The sequence below is a fragment of the Aquila chrysaetos genome, chromosome 18 (genome assembly GCF_900496995.4).
Source record: "Aquila chrysaetos chrysaetos chromosome 18, bAquChr1.4, whole genome shotgun sequence".
NCBI lineage: Eukaryota > Metazoa > Chordata > Aves > Accipitriformes > Accipitridae > Aquila > Aquila chrysaetos.
In genome coordinates, this window is record NC_044021.1 from 20111648 (window position 1) to 20125684 (window position 14037).

Sequence of the window (14037 nt, forward strand, 5' to 3'; positions counted from 1 at the left end):
ATATACTAGGTTTGTAAACTTGTGGCCCAGTGTCTCCTTCCGTCTTCAAAGAAAGCTATTTATAGAATCGGTAAAAAGCTGTTTGTCTCAGTAGTTCTTTATTTAAAATCAGAAAATGGAAATAGACAGGTACTAAGGATTTCTTATTCATTCATACACCTTTCTTCATTCATTTCTTATTGCATCTGTTCGTGTTTTAAAATTTAGACAAAGATAAAACAATGGTAAGGATAGTTCATGCTACTAGCTCATGATTGCAACAGATATTTTATCATGTTTCCGCTATTGCTGAAAAACTGAATTCATCATCTCTACAAAGTTGTTTTGGGAAAAAAGTAGTGGTCAATGGTATGTTGTCAAGGGCGTGTTTAAACAGTAACCTACTGTGAGATCATGATGATCTGAGAAGAAATATCCTTGGGAATCCAAATGCACTGTCTAAATAAAACGTTAAGTAGAATTAGCAGGAAAAGGTGGAACTGGCTTAATCTGATCGTATTGTTTCTGAGCTGATGGTCTCCTAACTCATGAGAGAGAGAGGGAAGTGTAAACATGAGTGCATTATGCACAGCCGGCCATGGTTAAGAGGACTTCATTAAAGCCTGGAGGCCCAGGGCAAGGCTGGTGTGAGTTCATTTTTCCTAGACCAGGCTTTGATCTTGGCTGCCCTGGAAGAAGACACATCCCTGGGAGAGGACAGTGAGGCTTCTGCAGCTCCCACACAGTCAGGCTTAGTGAAGGCCTAGGGAGCTTTTAACACAACGAAATAACGTTTTATCCTAAGAGGCTGGTTTGAAACAGTCTTATGGTGGATGTGTTCAGCCCATTAAAATGGCCAGGTGGGGGAAGGATGGCTTCTTCTCCTACATTAATTAGATGAGGAAGTTTGTGGTGGGATATATGTTACGTCTGTAGAAGGCAACTATAGTTTTTAACTGTAATGGTTTACCCTTCCAGTTCCCAGTGGCATGCATCCAGGATCTGATGGCTGGGAAAAGCAGCTGTAGCCAAGGACTCCTATTCAGCATGTCGGAAAGGCAGGCTGTTTGCTCTGCTCTCTGTTTCTCCAAACTGGATGGAGGGCTGTAGTGCTCATCTATCCATCTAGGGAGTTACGTGAGTGATCAGTGTGTATAAAGCAGTGACGAAGGTAAGGAGAGGACTTGATGAAGGTGGTGCTGGAAGGATGCTGAGTATCAGCATTGCTTGGAGATACAAGATTGTTCCCACATGGGGTGAGGAGCCAGGTTAACATCCTGATGCTGTGTTGAGGGCACTCAGGCTTCAGGCCCTGGGCAGGAAGGCCAGCTCCAGCCGGAGGTCATTGTACTTGGCTGCAGTTAAATCTTTGTGCTGTTAAAAGCAGTCCTGGAAAGCATTGGGGTAACATCTGGTCAACAGGAGACAATGCAAATTGAAAAAACTGTGGTTGGACTGGCCTGGACCTCCTCTAGCTTCCTGACGCAGGAGCGCTGTCTCTGTGTCCATGCTGTGAGGTCCCTGCATGCTTATCAGCATCCACCACTCGTACACGAAAGAAGGAAGCGAGAAGTCATTCAGTTTGCATCCGGGCCCCACAAGCCGCATATGCAACTGCATGGTCTCCCCTCCTCCCGGTTCCTGCGTCACTCCCACTCTGCCTGCCACGGTCATCCCCCGTGTTTTATAAGCGCTTCTGGGGAGCTGGAGCTGGACCCAGTCTTCATTTTGTTCTGCAAAATGTTTGGTCCGACCCGGGAAACGGAGCACATTTAAGGAAAACCAAACTGCACCCCCCCCCAGCAGTCTTTCCCTGCCTGTGTGCCAGGCAGGAGGGAGAGGCACTGGTGGGCTGTGGGCAGAGCCACGAGTACCGGCAGCCAGCGACAAAACAGGCGTCATCTCCGGAGGCTGGTGGGCAGCCCGGGGTCAGGGGGACGCCGGGGAAGGGAGCGCTCCAGTTTCGTGGCATGTGGATGGCAGGGCTGTGAGCAAGGACCGTTGGCTCCATCTCGCCAGCTGGCTCGCTCAGCAGTTTTTGCAGGAAGTGTGAAGAGAACACGTTTTATGGGAGATATTTATCATTACCCTGTACTGCTTAAATATAGCCTGTGTAGCAGGTTAGAGCTTGTTAGGCTTTTATCTTCTCGAGTTGGAGGATGATGTATTAATCCATGAGTGTTGCAGCCTCAAGTGAATTACCGAAAGTCATCCCCAGTGAGTAAAGATAAATGACATTTGGAAATTAACCCATTACATAGTCTCTTCCAATAAAGTGCTTACTAAAATACTAAATTGTAAATGAAGATGCTTCAGGTCTCATTTGAAAGTCAGAAAGACACTTAGTTGTAATTCCAGTACTGGTTTTCTTTTTTTTTCTCTCGGAGATTTCATTTCTCCTGAAAGGTTTGGGACTGACAGCCCCAGAGGACGAAGTCTCTATTAATCCACCGAGCAGGCACAGCAGCTACAATGCAAGCTGCTGTGCCCTGTTAAAGTGCTGCAGCCTTTGCTGAGAAGGGGGCAGTCCCAAGGGATGTGGTGTTAGCTTAGACTTTGCAGCGTCCAACCTGAAAAAAAAAGCATTGTTCAGCTCTTTATCGACCTGCACCTGCATTAATTCATCTGGGTTTAACTGTTCATTTAGCTGGATTTAAGGTGACCTACTAGGCAACACAGAGCCACTGTTAATTTTTCTGCCAGTGTAGCTCTTCCAGATTCAGCCTGACCCAGGATGCACCTTGAAGCTGAACCTTGTTCGGATATTTTAAGAATCAGAACAATAATAATACTGAGATGCACCTTCAGCCATCAGTGTTACTAAAGGCTTGGCAGTCCCGGTGGTCTCTAGGTTTGCTGCTCCACACCAAACTGACAGGGTTGCACAGGGGTAAAAAAAACCCTGTTACTCCAAGGCAAGTCATTCTAGTTTTAAACCAGTATAAAGTGCATGCAAGTTTCATACAGTCACCGTTGGGGAGATTTGCTTTGGACTAAATATCACTGTATAAATACCCTCATTCCAGACTAAGATCTATTTGTATGCTAACAAAAAGCCAGAGACAAACTGTTTTCAAGAATTCCCATCTCCAGCACACTCCATTGCTGTGGTGGTGTTTTTTGTTTTCTGAATGTGGAACTGGACCGAGCCTGACAACATCAGCTCACTTCAGAGAGGCTGCCCAGCAGGAATGACTTTCACTTCCAACCTGAGCTGGCTCCAAACCAAGGACCCAGAGGGCAGAGCCTCTCCTTCCCATTATCTACCCTGTAAGGCATCAGAGCCAATCTCCCATCTTCTTTTAGTGCTAGCAGCTTGATGATAACAGAGAATTATTAAAGCCATATAATATTAAATATGATGGTAATTAGGTAATCTCCTGTAACTGCCAAACTGTTATTTTTAAAGTCTGTTGTTCATCACTGGCTTTTTCTTTTCTCATGGCAAAGGACAGACTGTCTTCTCTGTTTTGCAAGCGCTGCCACTGCATGAATATAGCCTAAGCTCATGGAGGGAATTTGTTTCTGCTTATTTAATTGCTTTCAGCCCGTCCCAGTTCTGATCTTACTGCAAGGCTCTCAGTTACCCTCATGTGAAGGGTATTTGGAAGAGCATGTATGGCCTGTAGAGGCTTGGAGTCGCATAGCATCGCTTGGGGTGGTGGAGCTTCTAGGAAGAGAGGGACTGCTGTACAGAGAAGGCACAGGTTTGATTTGGTGACTGGCTCAGGTTGTCCTTTTGAATAAGTGTGGAAACAACTGATATAATAACATACCCAAATAATTTTGGACTTGAGGTTCTTGGATGTTTTAGAGATGTTATAGAGGAAAAATTATGCCTGTGCTTACTGAAATGTTTGATGTATTGTTTTACAAGGGAAACCTCTAAAAGTCTGGTTTGCTCTTATAGCTGTTTTCATAGGCGCATTGCTTGTGTGCTGCCACTGTGATTTGGCTTATTAATAAATTCCTGGTATAAGGAGGGCCTGATCTTGTTCCCATTGCAATAAATTCTAGCAGTAAAGGAGCAAGACTTTAGGTAGTAACTCTCAGAAAGTGTTTTTATTAGTTTTATTATCTGACCAGAATCATCCTGGTTGTGTTAGTTCCTCTGCATCCAATGTCTTCCAGGCCACATTCTGCAGGTAGGAAATGAAGAAAAAGGAGAGGTTGTCTTGCATTGTCTCTTCTCTTTAAAGATTATACTTAAATATCATTAAATCCAAAACAAATGGCAATTCATATGCATATTTAACATTGTTTAATCCCTGTTTGAGATCATCAGTTTGAGTTTTTACAGAAGTTTTGTACTCAGCTGCCTACAAAGTATGGATTCTCTGCAACGAACGTGAACAGAATAACCCCCCCTTGCAAGGGTACAAGAAAGCCCTCTCAGGAGGCTCTTTCACCACTGGTTTATGTGGTTAAAATGAGAGTAATGCAAAAACAATCAACCTTAAGAACATGTTGAAGATATGAATTAATGCCCATATTGAGCCTGCCAGCCTCTCAGTGTGTTTTCCATAGGCTTGAAGTTGGGGGGTGGGAACAGACAGGACAGAGTAAAACTTTTTTGTAGAGAGTGACACAATAAACACTTCATAGCAATTGTATACATTTTTAATGAAAGGCTGTAGTAGTGCAGTTCTGCTGTTCTGGGCATCAGTGAGAGGGGATGTAATCCACAGTACTTTTTTTGGCTTTTAGTAATTTTTTTCCTAGAGTCAGAAATGAGTGAGTGCGCAGTCTCAGTTCTGACTCAGTCTCATGCTGTTAGTGATAGTGGCATTTTAACTGATATCGAAGCAAGGACAGAAACTAACATTTAGGAGCAAGCAAGAATGACAGAAATGCTAAGATGAGGAGAATAAAGAAGAAGAATGCTAAAACAGTAGTTCAGAAAAGAACAGAGTGTGGGGGGAAATAATTTTAGACCAGAACTGTAGAAACAGTACTTGACCACAGACTGAAAATTGGGAAAGCTGCTATTTCTTGTCAGACCGGCTTGATTTTGAGTCTAAGCTGCTGAGTGACAATTTTCCTCTAGTCTGATCCTGTGTCTTTTAATTAACCAGGGTTGTCATCCACATCTTTGAGATTTTGACATGAGCGGGAGCTCATCTCTGTTGATTTGCTCAACGCTCTGCGTGCAGAAAGCAGCAGCTGCTACTGGTGATCCCAGGGTTGATTTATCTGCATGTTCCACTGGAAATATTTCCGTAAATGAAGTAAGCTGTGCGAGGAGGCACCTAGTCTAATTGGAGCATTAGGTCTGTGCAGTAGGTGGTACGCAGGTGGTTTTTTGTTGGTTTTCTGTCAGCTGGTGGTTTATCTGTGACATGTATGGGGTTTTGATGGATGCAGGTAGTGCGACTGCATGGAAGAGCTGGTGCGGTGTGGCTGTGCTGCAGCTTACAGTGTTTTCAGAGTGCTTTGCTCCCCTTGGGCTCTCACACGTTGTTCACTTTGAGTAGCAGCTATCATGGACCTCAGCGTCTCAGGGTCCTGGACCTCAGGTCTCATGGACCTCAGGGTCCTGGGCAAGATCTTGACCTAGGTGATACAAATGAGTCACTAGTTACGTTAACCCCACCTTCGTAGCTCCTCACTGGAGTAGTTTCAGCACAATTGTGCTGAGTGGTGTCACAAAGCATAGCTGTCAAAATCACGTGCTAAAATCTGTAATTTTTGAGAGTCTTCCAACACTTGTAGTGGATAGGTGTAACAAGCATATTCCCATCCTTGCCAGCAGCCCACTAGTGAACTGAAATTGTGCAAGGTTTCGCTGATAAAGCTGTAGCAATGCAGCCCATGTGAGAAATGCCGTCTGGACCACGAGAAGACCTCCCGAGTAGCCCACTTCTCCAAACAGCAAAAAGCCAAGGTAGCCTCACCCTGAGAGCCAAGAAATTCTGCAGTGCCCCTTCTGTTAGCCATGCCAGCAACTTTCAGCAGCAGCTCAGGCAATGTATGTATAGGAGACATGTCTTCTCTCTCCCTCCTTCCCCACTGAATGGGATGGACCAGCAACTATGGCTTCTGCTGAGATGCTGCAGCTCCTTCAACCCCAATTCACCAGACAGGCCAGCAGTTCCCTTCCCTCTCTTTCTTCTTTTCCTTCTCATTAAACCAGTGCGGTAGCTGTCATCTCAACCTGGCTGCACATCAGAGAAGATACTGCGCTGTTTCGGCAGCAATCTGAGCCGAAAGGAAAGATTTTGCAGGCAGAATTGGACCCTTGGGGGTTGAGTTGAATGATGCCGTCACAGAAGAGGAAAGACTCTTTTTCCAGTGCAGCTCATGGTTTTTGCCAGGCAAGAGCAAGGATGTGAATTTTTATATACATGGGTAATCAACCTGGCAATGTTTCAAAATGCTTGGGTAGGTCTTACCCCCGCTAGGAAAGATTTAAATCTAATTAGAAATCAGAGCTAGGAGGAAATGATATTTCTGCCCATGAGAATTTCCAAGATCTCAAAGAAATGTCTCATGCTGTAATGGGAGGAAAACTTGAAAAGCTGAGATAAGTTAAAATCAGATAATAGGTAAAAATGTTTTACAAAACTGTACAGCAAAGCCTATAGCTCTGTATTCTAGCTAGAAGATAGTTTCATTTCAAACCAGATTTCTCTTGCAGTTACAGCGTTTTTTAATTACACCTTCATTAAATGTTCAAAACAAACCTTTGTTTTGGGCCCAGCAAATGGATTATTTTTTTTTTTTAATATTACTGGGGAAATATTTACAAAGAAATTCCAGCAGTTTTTCCCAACTGTAAATGTATTCAAACATTTTTGCCTCCAACAGATTCAGGTTCGAAAACAAACATTTCCTAATGTAAATTTTCCTTGAAAAATTCCTGCCACTTCTACTAGAAACCATTAGTTCTTACTTAATTTTAGCCCAAGGGCAACAGTGACTGTCTACCCTATTTCGGTTTCAGTTTCACTAGCCTTATAGCAGAGCGTTGTCAAGGTTTTTCCTCCTCAGGAGTTGAATAAGTTGTGACCAATGATGTTGTTGTTTTAGTCACCTTGGTTATATGTCTCATGTTTATTCTATATTTTTCTAACATGTGCGTTGTACCAGAAAGATTATGTATCATCCATTGCAGTAGTTACTTCACATTTCTAAGAAAACATAACATTCATTCATAAACACAAGGAGAACAAAAGGCAGAAGAAACAGCTTATATTCCATATCTACCATAAGGAGTCTACAAGTCAAAAACCACATATGAAAAAGAAACCAAACCAGATTAACAGATGTAAAATCATTATGCATTCAAAAGAAAAAATCAGAGTAGGCAGAGAGAGAGAGTGGTAAGCAGATCAGATGCTGGAGAATCACTCAGTTCTGGACTAAACAAGTGTAAATAAAACCAGGAAAAAAATCCCTTTTCCTTTTTGCCATAGGAATGGTGATGGTGGGTAATGTCACCGCGACTGCAGGGGAAGCTGTAGAGCGGTGGGTTGCATCACGCCTGTCACGCAGCTGTCATTTCTGAAGTTCACAAATTAGACACAGGGTGCCTCTGCGAGCAGACTTGACTGTCAGTGTTCCGTGTCTGTCCTGGTTGGAGCGGACATCTGGGTGGGATGAGGCAGTTTTTGCAAGGGACTTGCCCGGAAGCTTTCTTCTCCCAAGAAAGTCTCCCCGTTGGGTTCTGCTTTGCAGTGGGAGGATCTGAGTCTATTTTAACTATTTTATTTTCTGGGAGAACAGCACTTAAACACTGGTTTGAAGAGGAACACACAAAGTTTTTGAGCACTCAGATGCCAGGCTGAATCTCTTTCCCTTCCCCTAATTTAGTTAGAGTGCTTCTGAAAGGTCCTTAGCTGACGCAGAAGCTAAAATCCTGTCATTAGCGAGCTATCGTTGGTTAGAGAACAAGCTTTCACACTAGCTCCAGTCTGGAGGGAGCACTTCAAAGCCCTGTAGGTAGTACCCACTGAAATGCATTGGCAAACTGCAATCGGACATGTCTGTCGCTACAAAAGGGCTTATGCAGTTTCGTTGGGTGCTGTGCAAAAGGCTGCCCTAGCTGGTAGGAGAGCTTTGTCAGTAGAGGATGCACAGTCATGAGCTGGATTCGCTGGTGTGGGTCCAAGGAGTGCCAATAAAATCTGGAACTGCACCGTCATTTATTTGTGTATGAAAGGAGCTGTACAGCAAGTTGTAACTGCCGTGTATAATGTGATATAATGAATTTAAAAGGTCAACATTGCAGTCCACTAGTGTTAAAAACAAAACTCTGGAAAGGTGAATTTCTGTGCTTATAAAGTTGTGAGGTCCCCCTTTGTAGCTGAATCATGAGATAACAGATTTTAAATGAACCGCTAGCTTTTGATTGCCTCTGCCCCACTTTCTAGTTCAGACCAGTGGATACAGCTAAGGCCACCAGCTTTGACGAAGAAGGGAAATCAACATTTCTGTTTCAGGCTGTATTTGTATAAACAGGCAGCTTCTTGAATATGCTGAAGTGTGAGGAATGTGAGCAGAGAAACAGCAAAAGTGAGTGGAAATCTCTAAGAAATACCACTGAATACATTGACCCGCAGTTCAGTGTTTTGTTAAGGCCATTGTTTGTATTTATACTGTCAACACCGGGTGGATGAACGGAGCTACAATAATGATACGTACAATTTGACTTTTTCAGGGTGTGCTCGAGACATGATTCTGTTTCTCCAGCAAAAAAGATTATTTTTTTCTGCCATTTCAGGGATTAGGTAAATCCCATGAGTGATGACAAGAGACAGAACTGGGGCTTGCAGAGATACAGAAGAGAAAATATACTTGACACTTGTGAGAAGTGAACTCTGAGCTGGTGGTGTGGTTAGACACGCAAGGCTCATTTCACAGTGCTGAAATATTGCCTTCTCATTCTCCTACCTTGAATCATGAAACCCTACATTCTTCTAATGATTCTTTCAGAGGGAGAAGTGAAATGATTCATAGAAAGAACCAGAATTGCTCAAACCACATCCCCTTATTTATCTAGACCAAACTAGAACCTCTGCCCAAGTTCGGATCGTTTGGGATAAAATACTCATAGTATTCCTGGGTGTCCTGGTTTTGGCTGGGATAGAGTTAATTTTCTTCTTAGTAGCTGGTGTGGTACTGTGTTTTGGGTTTAGTATGAGAAGAATGTTGATAAGACACTGATGTTTTCAGTTGTTGCTAAGTAGTGTTTATACTAAGTCAAGGACTTTTCAGCTTCTCATGCCCAGCCACCAAGAAGGGTGGAGGGGAACAAGATGGGAGGGGACACAGCCAGGAGAGCCAAACTGGCCAAAGAAATATTCCATACCATATGACGCAATGCCTAGTCTATAAACTGGGGAGAAAGCTGGCTGGGGGCTGCTGCCCGGGAATTAACTGGGCATCGATTGGCAAGTGGTGAGCAATTGCATTGTGCATCACTTGTTTTGTATTTTCTAATTCTTTTATTATTATTATCATCATCATTTTATTGTTATTATTATTGCCATTATTATTATTTTCTTCCTTTTCTGTCCTATTAAACTGTCTTTATCTCAACCCAAAAGTTTTACTTTTTTTTTTCCAATTCTCTCCCTGATCCCGCTGGGGGCGGGGAGTGAGCGAGTGGCTCCGTGGTGCTTAGTTGCTGGCTGGGGTTAAACCACAACACTGGGCTGGTTTTCTTCTCCAGCTCCCTTATGTTCCTGTCCTTCTTCTGATAGGCTGCTTTAAAACTCATGCAGCTACTTCTGGTGTCAGAAATCACACCTGGCGGGGTGCTCCCGTGTATGGAGGAGAGGCTCAGAAGGTGGAATCTCATGGTGGTTTTGTTGCCCTGATGCCAGGAAAGCAGGCCTCTGCCGTGAAGAAGGCTTGAGCAGCTGTTCCAAGCAGGAGAGTGGAAGCTAGGCATGGGCAGAGGACGAAGGATTCGCATTGTGTCTTGAATGAAGTAGTGTCAGGGATGCAAGAGAAGGGAGGTAAAGTGAAAAGGAGGACCCTCCAAGCTTCAGAACCCATTTAGAGAAGGGTTAGAGATGGGGACAAAAGCAATGAAAGAGACACAGCATTTAAGTGCTTGGATAATTTAAAGGCCCTTAGCTCAAGACTGAACTTCTGGTGGAGGAGGCTGACTTGAGTACTTTGAGACTGCTTGGCTGATGTCCTGTGCACTTTGGAGTGCAGAAGGCCAAGGACTAAGAAACGTGTCACCTTCAGACAACTTTTCATCTCTTTCTCTTTTTTAATTCTCTTAATGCGGTAAAAGCATCTTGAGTAGTTTTTGTTTTCTAGTCAGCAAATCCTATGTGCTGTTGCGTACCAGTTGAAGAAGCAATGTTCAGCCATGCTTCACTGTTCACTCACTGATGAGCTGCAATATGTAACGTTCACTTGTAGCCCGTACACCTATCAACAGCTGGTTCCCCAGAAGCTGTGTGTTTGCTTGTCTGCTAGGTACTTAGGTGCTCTTCAGTACGTCCACCTACAGAGAAATTCCAGAAGGGATCCAGGAGTTAACCATGGGCTTCTGTGGTATGGTCAGATGAACGCTCAGGGTCAGAGTAACGGGTGTGGTTTGGGGTCTTTTGCTAAGTGCATCTGAACTGCAGACCTTTAGCAAAATGTTGGCCTTACATTAATAGCCCTTTTTGAAAGTCTTTGTCTGATTTGCCGTTTGTATCATGGTGTATGGCAGTGGCCATAGAAGACCTGGGGGTTTTTTTTGTCTGAAGAGAAATAGTGACTTGGAGGCTAGCTAGCAAAGAGGAGGTTGAAGTTCCTACAGGGAAGGTTTGTGCTCTCCATGATAACAGAAGATGGACGGTTGTAAGATCTGATTTGCATCACTGGAGGAAGCTGAGGAGTGTGGATGCTCTTGGGGCACGTCAGCCAGGTCTGTGGCTGAGGGTTTGCACTGGGGTGTATCGTTTCATCATATAACCATAAACACTATTTTGAAATAGTCTCAGCCCTTTGTATTTCCATGTTACTTTTCTGGACTTGCTCAGAGTAACCTGCCACCTGGTATTTTTTCGCGCAGGGCAGAATGAGATAAGGGGGAGAGATGCTGACTGCTTTTACGTTGTTGCTCAGCTTCCACGGTGGGAAATGTAACACCTCTCCCTTTTCCTTAATGCCCAGCCTGGCTCACTGCATGAAACTCTTCACAGTAAAGTCAGAGCTGACTCTCAAGGCCTGCTTTTTGGAATTGTCATAAAGCAGCTTTCTTGTAGCTTGCTGGAAAAAAAATGCAGTGAAAGTCATCCTGATGACAGCTAGAGGGAAGAAATAACATTCTTTGCAAACTTACATGTAAAGACTAAGAAAAACAAGTGCAAGAGCTGTGCAAGGGTGGGGACTCTTTATTTGATGCTTGAATGCTACACGCCTGTAGGAAGCCTAATGTTTACAGATACAGGGGTCAAACAGAGATTTCCATTACCAATTGCTCTTAACATTGGTTGTGTGATGCTTCCCCTCTTTTTTCTTTTTTTTTCTTTCTTTTCTTTCTGTTCTGTTTTGTTCCCTTCTGTCTGGATTAAGCTGTGCAACGTACGTGGTATGTGCGAAAGAAAGGGTAGCAACCTTGCAGCAAAATGAGTGAGTTGATCCTGCCACAATTCCTTTTTTTCCCCCTAAATAATCAAATTAATTAATTAGTCCATTGCTCTGGGGAAGTACTCTACTCTGCTGCCTGCTGGCTGCGCTGACTTACAGGGCTGCTCTCAATTCCACGGTCTCCAGCGCCGGCATCTGCCCCCACTGCATCTCCCGAGCCCTCCGTGCTTTTGGGGAGGCTGCGGCAAAGGCGCGTGTGCACCCAGGCAGCGTGCAAAAGTAATGCCCCTCTCAAAGCTTGCAGGATGTCAGATTACCCTTTTTCTTCCAGTCCCAGTAGCTGATGTGAGCATGCTCCTTGCATGCATGGCACTGGCAATTTGCCAGGTTTAGTGTAATTTTTTTTTTTTTTTTTTTTTTGAATGAGTGAGTGAATGAATGAATGAATACCTGATTAAGTTAATGAAGCTGAGCCAATGGTGGGAGGGAGCAACTTGGCTGCTGCCTGCTCTAAGAGATCTGGCAGCACATTAGACTTGCATAACACTTTACAGCTCCATGCTGCGCTCCATATGAGCCACAGGAGAGGGCTGCAATAATTACTCGGCTTTTCGATTGAAACCAGCTGCAGGTAGCTAGTCATCCTTTTGTCCATTTCAGTGGTGTCGGGGAGTCACTTGTCTCTGCGCCGCGGATTTCCAGTGGCAGATGGGTAAGATGCTTTCGCAGAAGTGATCACAGCGGTGAGAAAGCATGTTCGTGGCTCAGTGGCTTTTACAAAAGGTCCATTCGGATTTCCAAGGTGTGATTCACTGGACCCACATGTCCAATGGAGGAATGTTTTTAGTTCCTGAGTTCAAAACTCCTATATAACCTTTATGGGAGCTGCGTGATTTTTATTTTCTCGTTCCTTCTTCAGTTGGCTGGGAGAAGGGGAGCAAAAGGTTTTCTTGTATCTGTTTTTTGTAAGAGAAGTAATTTTTAAACCTTTCCAGTTCTTTCTGATTGCTGTTTAAAGCGAGTTCTTTCTGGCAGTCCTGGATGGTACATACCTTTGTTTCTCACATACTTAAATTAAGAGTACTGGCACTGCCTGTTAGCACACCGCCTTCATTTGTCAACGTTCCCTGCTTGAGAGCAACGCTGATGATTTGCATTCTTAGTTGGAACGGGTGGGTTTTTTAATTGCAACTGGAGCCTGTGAGCCTGCTATGTTGTTATAAACCTGCATTACTTCATTTTGTTTTAATTGTTTTCTGCATTGCCTTGTAAGATAGAACGGTCAGGGCAATCTCACCCTCGCTGTGCTGGCCTCAGTCAAGTGACACTGGTGATGGATTTGGCTCTCTGTGCCCATTTTATCTGCCCACCATGCTCCCCTTGGAGCAGGAGAGAGGCTCCCTACAAAACTGAGTCAGGAAGAGTAACTAGTCACTTGGTTTTGTGATCTGCAGGGCCAGGACAGGCATTTTATGGGGAGAGGAGGTGCAGAAGAGTCGGTCTGGCTTTTTTTTGGCCCATGTGCATTCATACATGCATACATGCCCTGACCCCTACGATGTTACCTGTGATGAGATTACCAGTTTGAGGGTCTGTGCAGGACGAGTGGGCAGTGCTGCAAGGCACACTCAAATGTAGCTGACCCTGAATGAAGAAGAAAAAAATGAATGAATTAGAGAAAGAAAGACGGGAGTGGTGGCGGGGCCGGGGGGGGGGGGGGGGGTATGAACTTGTTCTCAGCCTTCTGCAGCACTGGGGCAGCATGCTGCATGCCTCCAGGCTGGGGTGAGCTGCTAGCGTTTTGTCAGTGGTGACGGTCAGTGATCCTAATTCGGTGAGGCATGTGTGCTGGGACTATGAGCAAGGGCTCATGCAAAATTGCTTCAAGTTAAAGCTTTGCCGAATGAAGCCTGAGAGAGAGAAGGCGAGGTGTTGGAATCCATTTCAAGGGGAATTTAACGTCAATTCACGTTTCGCACTTTACAGATGGACTAATTATAGCCTAATTTGCTAGCACGTGGAATCTACCAGAGAAGCAGTCTGCAGGGAGGACTTCCAAGGAAAGGCATCGAGCGTGCAGCTGACCTTTCCAAATCTGCTCCTAAAGCCATGCTCACACACTGTCCCCTTATCAGCCAGGCTTAAAGGTATATTCCTCCTCATGAGCGCCTGTGCTTATCTGTAAAATGGCTGCTCCAAGTTGGCTGCTGCTTGCTGGCTTTACTGGCTGGATCTTCAAAGGGGTGAAACACCCCCGGTTTCTGTAATTTTTCGTGGGGGTCTTATTCATGTCTCCTGGCAGCGAAGCCAGGCGTCTCTCTAATCTGTTTTGCAGAAGAAGGAGAGAACGTTAGCGAGCATTTTCAGACACATGGAAGGAGACCTGTGTGACATATCTGCGGTGCAAATGTGTTCATACAGGCATGACAGTTTCTGTCACAAGTTAAAATGAGCGGCGAGTGGGTGTCGCTACGTTTATAGTCACTCATGTGAAATTTTCAATGGAAAATTATGTAG

At 44.4% G+C, this 14037-nt stretch overlaps 1 protein-coding gene across 12 annotated transcripts in view; it reads left to right on the forward strand.

Annotated features, from left to right (window-relative positions):
* ATXN1 (ataxin 1) overlaps positions 1-14037 on the forward strand; it is a 255766-nt gene that overhangs the window by 216241 nt on the left and 25488 nt on the right. The window contains exon 1 of one of the 12 annotated variants that reach the window (XM_041118338.1): positions 1793-2196. The exons of the other annotated variants lie outside the window; for them this stretch is intronic. The gene's annotated coding sequence lies outside the window, so the exon portion shown is untranslated. Of the gene's footprint in view, positions 1-1792; positions 2197-14037 lie in introns of those variants that run through there. 12 annotated transcript variants of the gene reach the window in all.